This window comes from Macrobrachium nipponense, chromosome 35, assembly GCF_015104395.2.
Source record: "Macrobrachium nipponense isolate FS-2020 chromosome 35, ASM1510439v2, whole genome shotgun sequence".
Taxonomy (NCBI): domain Eukaryota; kingdom Metazoa; phylum Arthropoda; class Malacostraca; order Decapoda; family Palaemonidae; genus Macrobrachium; species Macrobrachium nipponense.
In genome coordinates this window covers 17,718,550-17,728,549 of record NC_061096.1, presented here as the reverse complement: position 1 = coordinate 17,728,549, position 10,000 = coordinate 17,718,550, and the positions used below count along the sequence as shown (strand labels likewise).

At 34.8% G+C, this 10,000-nt stretch overlaps 1 protein-coding gene across 2 annotated transcripts in view; it reads left to right on the top strand.

Annotated features, from left to right (window-relative positions):
* Window positions 1-10,000, top strand: part of LOC135208447 (uncharacterized) — a 683,342-nt gene that overhangs the window by 267,953 nt on the left and 405,389 nt on the right. The gene's annotated exons all lie outside the window — the stretch shown is intronic.

Sequence of the window (10,000 nt, the reverse complement as noted above, 5' to 3'; positions counted from 1 at the left end):
ACAGTATATGACAAGTAAAGGTGACGAGTGACCGAAGTGGTCACTAAAGAAAAGGGAACAATTAAAAATATGTTTTACTAATATTGTTATTTATGTAAACTTAGAATAATATGGCGTGTGTTCACTCAGTTTCATGATTCAATAGTTATGAAAGAGATCTAATAAGCTAAATGCGTTTACTTCGCATAACTTTGAAAAAATTACCAGAAAAATTAGCAGACATTTAAGTGCACTGAAATTGTAATTAAAAAATTAATACGTAAGGGATTTACAAAAACAAAAGTTTACGTCTAAAAATATCAAAACAGTTATGATATTTTTATGTTCTAAAAGTCAGTGTGTGTGTGTGTGTGTTTGTGTGTTATCGAATTTATGTTAAATCTGAATAAGGGAGTCTATACAATATTCAGCGAACCATTTCTCAATTTTTTACACTGAGGCTCCCAACGCAGATTCTTCCAATTTACACTGAATAGGAACGAGGTTTCATTCTCTCTCTCTCTCTCTCTCTCTCTCTCTCTCTCTCTCTCTCTCTCAAATTTCAGCTGACATAAAATCCTAAGAAATCATTAATTGCATAATCAATGAACGAATTGAGAGATGGAGTGTAGGCCAAAACGCCAGAAGTTGTTGCCAAGAGCGAATTTAACACCATTTTAGTATATATATATATATATATATATATATATATATATATATATATATACATATGTATATATATATAATATATATATATATATATATATTTATTTATATACATATATATATATATATATTAATGTGTGTGTATATATGCCCATTCACATAACATGGTGCAAATATATTCGTATACAAGGAAGACAGGAGGCGATTCGAGGTTTAACCAATCTTTATTATATTGATAATATCACTAAAAAAGTGTTACATGCACAAAAAATGGCGAGAGACATTCCATATAGCAACACTTGCTAGGAGAGTTTACGAAAGTTTGAAGTGAACACCGAAGGATAATAGAAAGTATAATAGTGGACCCGGCCGTGAGTAAGCTGCTAATTTAAGAGATCTGCACTAAGCCTGTCACACACATCTTCACCTCTTCTTGTCAGATATTCACATAATTTGTTGTTGAACACATAATGCTGGGCATCATCACATAGAGGAAATAAGGGTACATGAAAATATTCTGCATATAGGTACATATCTCTTCCAGCCTGCCACAGTGCCCATGTTTAATAACGCTTATAAAGCTTGTAAAACAGTTTAACAATAATTGCCATTTAGAGGTGTAGTTATATATCTCAATATTCCATTATTGAGCTTAATAGAAATCTTAATTCGAAGCTCCTCAGTGACGTGATCGGTATGGTCTTGGCCTGCCACCAAGGTAGCCGCGAGTTCGATTTTCGGGCATTCCATTGAGGTGTGAGAGATATGTATTTCTGGTGATAGAAGTTCATTCTCGACGTGGTTCGGAAGTCACGTAAAGCCGGTGGTCCCGTTGCTGAATAACCACTGGTTCCATGCAACGTAAAAGCACCATACAAACAAACAAACAAAACCTTAATTCATAGAAATTCTACACAATCTGGCAACATCAGGATAAGAATCAGTGGAGGTAAGTTGTTAATGCTAGTCCTTGTAGATTTAATATCATATTACAGAATGGTGTGGACCCACTGTCAGTTGCTGTATTATTCAATTACTCTGAAATCTCTAACCGACTCTCATAATACGGAATCTTCCACAAAAATATCTGTAAAAACCTATTTTAGAATTAAATGTATCAGAATATACATTTTCATAATTGTATTTTAACATATTATATCATCATTTATCTTGAATGCATATTCTATGGGTATTTTCATTGTGAATAGGTTGAATTCTAGATTCAGAGTATCAGTAGATAAGAAAATAAAGAAAAATTACAGTGATCCAAACATACTTATGAAAAGGAATATGTATATTTTGGATCTGAAAATATGAAGGCGGTTTCACTTTTTATTTTTCCCATCTGTGAACAGAGCCTATAAGTAATCAGTGATCTCCGTGTGATAAATTCTTTTAATATGATGCAATGAACCACTGGAACTACTTTTGATATCTTCATCGCATTCCTTTTTTTTATCTTTTACTTTTTATTGCTAAAATTTCTCCAACACTCAAATTCTTGAGTAGAGATCATAAAATGTGAGTAAGCTTCCTTCCTATTTCTAAGCTGACTGATTCACGGGTCTTTTAGCTGTGTTAATTTAAATCTTTTCAGGAACACTGATTTATCACTATTATATGGCATATAGCTAAAATTTAATGGTTGGTAAGGCACACACAAACACACAATTCTGGGGTAAGAGATTGTTGAATTTCATAAGTGTAACGCAAATCAGTGTGTAAAGTTATTACTTATATCAACAACCTCTATAATTCGGAAGGTTCAGAAGAGGAGGTTCTATATTTCCAAGTTTTCAGAGGTTCTTCTGCCACAATCTTAAAAAAAAAAAAATGATGCATTGGAATGGAAGCAGACCAGCCTCTGAAAGCTTAGAAGAAGAATCTATTTTTTTAACCTGATAATTGAGGTCCTCAGTGAAAGTAATAATATATATATATATATATATATATATATATATATATATATATTATATATATATATATATATATATATATTATATATATATATATATATATATATATATATATATATATATATATATATACATATATAATGTGTGTGTGTGTGTGTGTGTGTGTGTGAATATAAGTATGTTCCAGTGTAAAAATGAAGGCACCTTCTGGACGGTAGAGCGTAGTACATGTTCCAAAGAGCACAATGTGACATTGATCCTCTCAAACATTACGTAAACGGTGTAAGTTTTCGCAAATGAATTTGAACAAAAATGGGGCATATCCGTAAGATATTGATTATGTAGGTGTATTCTGGTTACTGTTCAAATAAAAAAAAAAAAAGGCAAAATGAGACGAGGACAGCCAATACTGCACACGCTTTGATATATTGCGACGCACCGCAGTAGAGTATTTATGGCTCGCCCTGAATGATGCCGCTTATTCTGTAAAAAGGTTCACAACACTTTTACTGTTGAGGGATGGCTCACATTTATGGATTATGGCGAATCCATCATGAGGAGGTCAGTTGTGTTGGGAATTTTGCTCGTAAATCTGAATACATCGTAAAATAAATCTCTGTAACCTAAGTTTAAAGCCGTTTGCAAACAGAAGGGGTATTCAACAGGGCAAAAGGGCATTGCATGTATTATTCCAAGGTTAAATAGTCACCGGTGGGAATAGATTCACAAGTAATGATGAGAGATAGAAAAATGCCACGTAAAAAAAAATGGGGCAAAGTTGAACGTGGACAGTAGAATAAAACATGCGAATGAATGCTTACAGCCTAAAGAGAATGCAGACCCAGGTCGATGGACTGGTTAATAGAAATTAACTTGGAAGATTGAAAAGTCGCAGGGCTCAATGTGGCGAGAATGATTGGATGTACTGTCAGTTGAAGAATGCTTTAGAAAATGAGTATTAAGATTAAGGATGGCAGTTAGGAAGTTCAAATACATAAGAAAATTAGAAGATTAAAAGTGATATGCTGACGTACAGAGGTTCAAGTGTGGACAGGTGGCCAGGGTATACAAGGCGTGCCTGGGTAAGGGAAAGATTCCATGTGAAATGGATGACTGGAGTAATTGTGTTTATTTTAATGTTTCCAATGAGAGAGTAATATAGGTAATAGAGGGACTGATGAGGGAGAATAGTTTGTTTTCTAAAAGCAAGAAACTGTAATGATCGTTTTTTTCTTGTGGAAAAGTTAGAGGAATTTGGAGGTTAAATTGCTTAGAAATTTTTTTTAATAGCATCGATTTACTTTAGGAATTATTGTATAGGATAAGTAGTTCCTTTCTGAAACGGGGTCATGACTGTCGACTACCTGCCCGTAATTCACGGATGTGTTAATATCTAATCAGAAGGTCACTATTGTTTCTGATACCATGGTTTGATTCCCCCTTTGTAACAGAGACCGACTGTAGGAGAGATGAAGCTTGAAATTAGTTTGGTTATTGATCATCAGCTTTGCCTTTCATTCTGTTACGATCTCGGGTAGGCTGCAGATTGGCTCGGAAGCTCCTTTATCTGGAGAAAATAGCACGAGATGATCTCCTGAGTTATTGAGGGACTTACTAACAAATTTCCTTGCATTACCTTCGTCTGATCAATTCTCCAGTGTAGGCGTAATTATAACCATACTATATTTTTCCCTCTCTTTTCTCATACCTACTTGAATCTAATATCCTCCAAGTAAACGTTCATAACTCTTCATTGATTTTCTTCATCTACGTCATCACGTTAACGTTTCATAGGAACCGCCTAAGATATTTTCCGTCATTATAGGTATCCGATAAACCACCATCTGTCATTTACACCATGCTCTCTCTCTCTCTCTCTCTCTCTCTCTCTCTCTCTCTCTCTCTCTCTCTCTCTCTCTCTCTGTCTATATATCTATCTATTTGGAAGCACAAGCAGATTCTTAATAAAAGAAATCAATTACTTTTTCGATACATTTCACAGAACTGCTGATATTACTCGTCCAGTAACTTTTAAGTTCTTTTCCTCAGTGATGAAAGAACGTGAACTCGTATTGTTGATTTAATGGTGAACATAAATATCCTATTTTATTGGAAAAATACAAAAGATACATAATTTGATATCAGTAGACTGAGGAGATTATTTCGTTATACGTATCACGTTAGAATTTATTGAGATATTATTGTCGTTTCTTTGTTGGTCATCTTAGCCAGTTTGAAAGGCGATGTCAGGCATAATGTGTGTTTTCAATGAGGCTTGAAAATAGATATTATCTGCAGTGAAATTGGATCTGTAAAGAGAAAGATCCCCAAACTGAAGTTTAGTATTTGGATGTAAAATTCATCTAGAGTTACGTAAGGTACTAACAACTAATTTTCTTTAGTATCATAATGAATTCTAGACCGGCTTAGAATTATATGAGGCTTGCTCTGAATTATGTCTTGTTCATGATTTGGGTAATTTAGTAACTCGCTACTAAGTCGATTTGACACAATGTCGTTGACATGGTAGATATGGGACAAGGATGTTTAACCCACAAAGTAGATTTGAGCATGTCGCTTGAAGTGAGCCACCTTACTTCTCATTAGATATTCTCTGGCATTCAAGTTTCTTTGATTATTTCTGTTCTAAACCCTCTTCCCCTCGACTTCATTACCTCCGCATTGGCCAAGAGATGTCATTGATCCCTATGTAAGAAGCTTATGATCACAGTGCACCATCTCCAAATTTTATCAACTCTAGTATTGCATCTCTTTGTGCCGCAGGCTTTCCACTTGACTTAGGGGCGCTCCTCGGGGAGGAAATCCGAGTTGGATCTTAATATATTCCGGAAGCCATAATTATAAGATAAGCCCTTAGAGTGTCACCATCTCCGAGTCTAGCGCGTCTTTCCTTTATTCATTAGACACTCATATCGTATTTCATTCGCTGATGAACAATATCTAGTGACTATATGGGGGTTAGATTCAATTATTATCGTTCGTCGTTGTTTATATACAATAATTGTGTTATTATTTCCTCCCTCTCATCTCGAGTTATGGAAATATTCATACTAGTACCAGAAATGGCACGTTTGATTTGAGAGCGCCTAATTTAATAATTTCCCTGTCATAAATATCACTCGTTTTATTCATAAAAATACCTGGTAAAAGATGATGGTTAATAAGCTCGTTGGTGTGCACATAAGTTCTACCAGTTTTATTATTTAGCAAATGGGAGCTATAATACATATCTGTCCATGCATTTAGTTATTCAGTGGGCCATTTTGAAAGTGCTCTGAAGAGACTGGTGAATGAGATTGCTTATAAGTGGTTTAGAAAATCGTCTTAACACTGAAGAGGTGATAAGCACAAATGGGTAAAACAAGTCATTGCCGAATTTTTGGTAAGTCTTGTTTATATGTATATATATATATATATATATATATATATATATATATATATGTGTGTGTGTGTATGTATGTATGTATATATATATATATATATATATATATATGTGTGTGTGTGTGTGTGTATAATTATATATAATATATATATTATATATATATATATATAATAATAGATATATTATATATATAATAATATAGAGATATATAAAATTGTATTCGATAAAAAACGTGCGAACGAAAAGTTCCAGTTTTTTTTGAGAATTGGATGATCTTATAGCAGTTTCAGTGTTCAGTCTTATGATGCATAACTGATAGATGTAATTATATGCACCTATAGAGTACCTCATACTGCAGTCTTTTTTTATAATAGTTTTCAGTGTAGTGACTTTTGGCTACAGTTTGTAAAATGATATTTTATCAACTAGATACTTATGTTAGTGATAATTATTAATGTAGGATTTTTTCTGCTTATGACGTACACAAAAACAGTATCAAAACACCGTCACAAAAATATACAAGCAGGCATAGATCTCAGTAATGTGCGGACTGGTCTAGCTAATATTAATACCATAAGGTTGATGACCATGATTATAATGATAAGTCGCATTCACATTACATCAACCACAAAGGAAGAGGAATGATAAAACAAATAATAAATAAAAAATGAACACAAATCACAATATTAACAGAGTAGCAGAACTTCGCGATTGTGAACACTGTTGACAACAATAACAATGACAGATGTCTGTAAACTTTGGAAATAAGGTACTATTGATGAACATGACGTTTATGGTGTTAAAAAAACAGAAAAAAATTAGAAAGGTTTGCGTACATCAACAGTAACAATCATTAAAAGGAGCCGGAAGCAAGGGCTGAGAAACTCCGCATTATGATCTAAAGACCTCTCTCTCTCTCTCTCTCTCTCTCTCTCTCTCTCTCTCTCTCTCTCTCTCTCTCTCTCTCTCTCTCATATTTTGGACAATCGCCAAGCTTCACTAACTAGAGCGTTTTGGATTAGCCGGTTGTCGCCGTTTCTCAGTCTCAGATGCAAGCTGGACTTGGAGCTTTTTATGAAAAATCTCATATTCAAATGGTTTCCAGAGAGCATCGCCGTGGCGGAGTGTTAGCGAGGAGTAGTATTTGCTAGGCATCTTAATTTATGACTCTGGACAACACAACATTTCATGGTCTCACTACTAAAGTTCATTCATAGCGAAAATTCATAAACGAAATAGTTTGAGTTTGGCCCACCAATACAAGGAGGCAGCCTACCTCATAGTTATTCCACCGATTAAACAAAGATTATCTCGTCTCTCTCCTGGTGGTAGCCTTCAGATCACTTTATGATATGTCCGAGACACTAGACTCATTTACAAGTTTATTGTGGTGATACACGAGGAATATTAGAGGATGAATATTACATGAAAGCAACTTCCAATTTAATGATATTCTTTATATTAATTATATTTTGTCTCCTTAGGGATAGAAACCCCTAATGGGCACCGTAGGTCCGGCGACGCCGGAGAAACCGGGATGCAGTAGACTAGACAGGACAAGAACCTTCTGGATACACATTGCTTTATACTGTATACAGACTGCGCCTATTTTAGTTTACTACCTGCCCAGGCTATGTTATTGAATCTCAACCCCCATACGTTTTAGGTACAGTGGGAATATTTCCCATTAAGTGTGAAGAAAAACAATATCTTGTATCCCAGCTTGGATGATAGACGGGGTAAGAAACAAAACCGATTAGGTGCAGCATTGCAAAACACTGAGAAGGTGACTGGTAGTATCTTACTCCAAACCACATTATGTTAGGACTTGTTCTTCTGAAAGCACACCATGTTGAGACTTACTCTTTTGAAAGCACACCATGTTAAGACTTACTCTTTTGAAAGCACACCATGTTGAGACTTACTCTTTTGAAAGCACACCATGTTAAGACTTACTCTTTTGAAAGCACACCATGTTGAGACTTACTCCTTTGAAAGCACACCATGTTAAGACTTACTCTTTTGAAAGCACACCATGTTGAGACTTACTCTTTTGAAAGCACACCATGTTAAGACTTACGCTTTTGAAAGCACACCATGTTGAGACTTACTCCTTTGAAAGCACACCATGTTAAGACTTACTCTTTTGAAAGCACACCATGTTAAGACTTACTCTTTTGAAAGCACACCATGTTAAGACTTACTCTTTTGAAAGCACACCATGTTGAGACTTACTCCTTTGAAAGCACACCATGTTAAGACTTACTCTTTTGAAAGCACACCGTGTTAAGACTTACTCTTTTGAAAGCACATTATATTAGAATTAGTCTTCTGAACTGAAGAAAGCACATTATGTCTTTTGCAAGGACAGTGTATTAGGATTACGTCTTTTTAAAGTGCAATATGTTCGGACTTCACCTTTTGAAAGCACGCTGTTTGAAAACTTCGTCTTTTGTGAGCACAGAATGTTTCGATATCGTCTTTTGAGAGTTGACTATTTCGAGATTTCGTCTTTTGAAACCACACCATGTTAAGATTTCGTCTTTTTAAAGCTTTTGATGTTGACAAGAATGGCGTTTCTTTTCTTCTGATAATCTGTCTTTTTATGAGTTATTGAAACCAATTTTTTTTTTTACTCTTTTCCTAAACAGAGATGAGTTTAAGACTTAAAATTAATGAAAGGAGTGTGCACCAGGGCGATGCAGATATTTCTGAAGAGCAGTGATTGTGTCTGAGTGTGTGTGCGTGTTTATGTGTGTGAGAAGATATCCTTCAATAATCACAAATAAGGATTATTTTAAATTGCCGAAGTAAAGTAATTCCAGAAAATGAAACTACTGGAAAGTTTGAAGGTAACGTTATCTAAGCATGCCCTGGGGAAGTTTCTAATTCCAGCAAAGTATACTGAACCCTTGTAACTCCAAAAAATATGTCTAAAATCTCTCTCAGAGGTAAGTTTCATTGAGTGCCTGAAGCACAGAGCCACTTTCCTCGGTTTCGCCTTGCGTAGTTGTTTTCGCAATAACCACCCACTGGCTAAAGGCCTTGTCCACAATTATGCTCTCCTGAGAGGCGAAAACTTGAAGCAAGTGTTCGTCCCCGACAATTTCCACGAAAGCTCACAAAGGACCAGTGTAGCGATAATGGCTGGAAGGGGGCTTTTTATAATAATTATTATTGTTTGTTTATCAACACTCACGTTTAGTATATTTTACGATATGATGTTTTATGTTCCTTTTTTATGAGTATGCATATGTGCGTTCGTTTAAATGGTTCCATGTAAGACTCTTTCTTCCCTTTCTAGTACAACTCTAGGCATTCATGAAAAAGAAATTATACAACACATTGCTCTAAATTCAAAGAAAATCCTAAAACCTTACCGATAACGTTGTCCGTGTGTTATTTTCCATTTCGTTCAAAAATGTATAAAAATGGACCTATGATTCCTAATGTTTTCCTGTGAATAACCACGCTTCTTGTTTTTAATAGATATCGTGTTGGTTTAGCGACCTGTGTAACTTTTTCTCTTTTTTCATACCTCAGCATTCTTTTAGAATTCGTAAAAGTCTGAAATGATTGGGACTGACACTGGCGTACGAACACAATAGGTATTTTCCGGAAGACATGGAGTACATTCATTAATGTGTTTCTTGTTTTCTTTTCTTTTGGTGTTATTTGTATAGTCATTTAAATTTTCTCCTTTAATGCTCACGTTTGTATTTATCGGTAGTGCTTCCCAATATACTATACCTTTACTAATGTGGCATGTATCCACTATGACATTTTTCAGCTACCCAATATCCAGGACCTTCGCCATTTTCTGGCATATTGGAGGGATTTGTAGCTAAGACAGAGTTTTAGAGAGGAGGAAGGGAACTAAACATGAATAACAAATAGGTAAATGATTTATTTATTTATTTGTTTATTATTTTTTTTAATATCCTTTGGTTTATCTTACAATGTTTACAATGACTCTTATTTCCTAGATCCGATTTTAAAGTATGATTGAACATTTTTCATAGAGACTTTTCCAGGG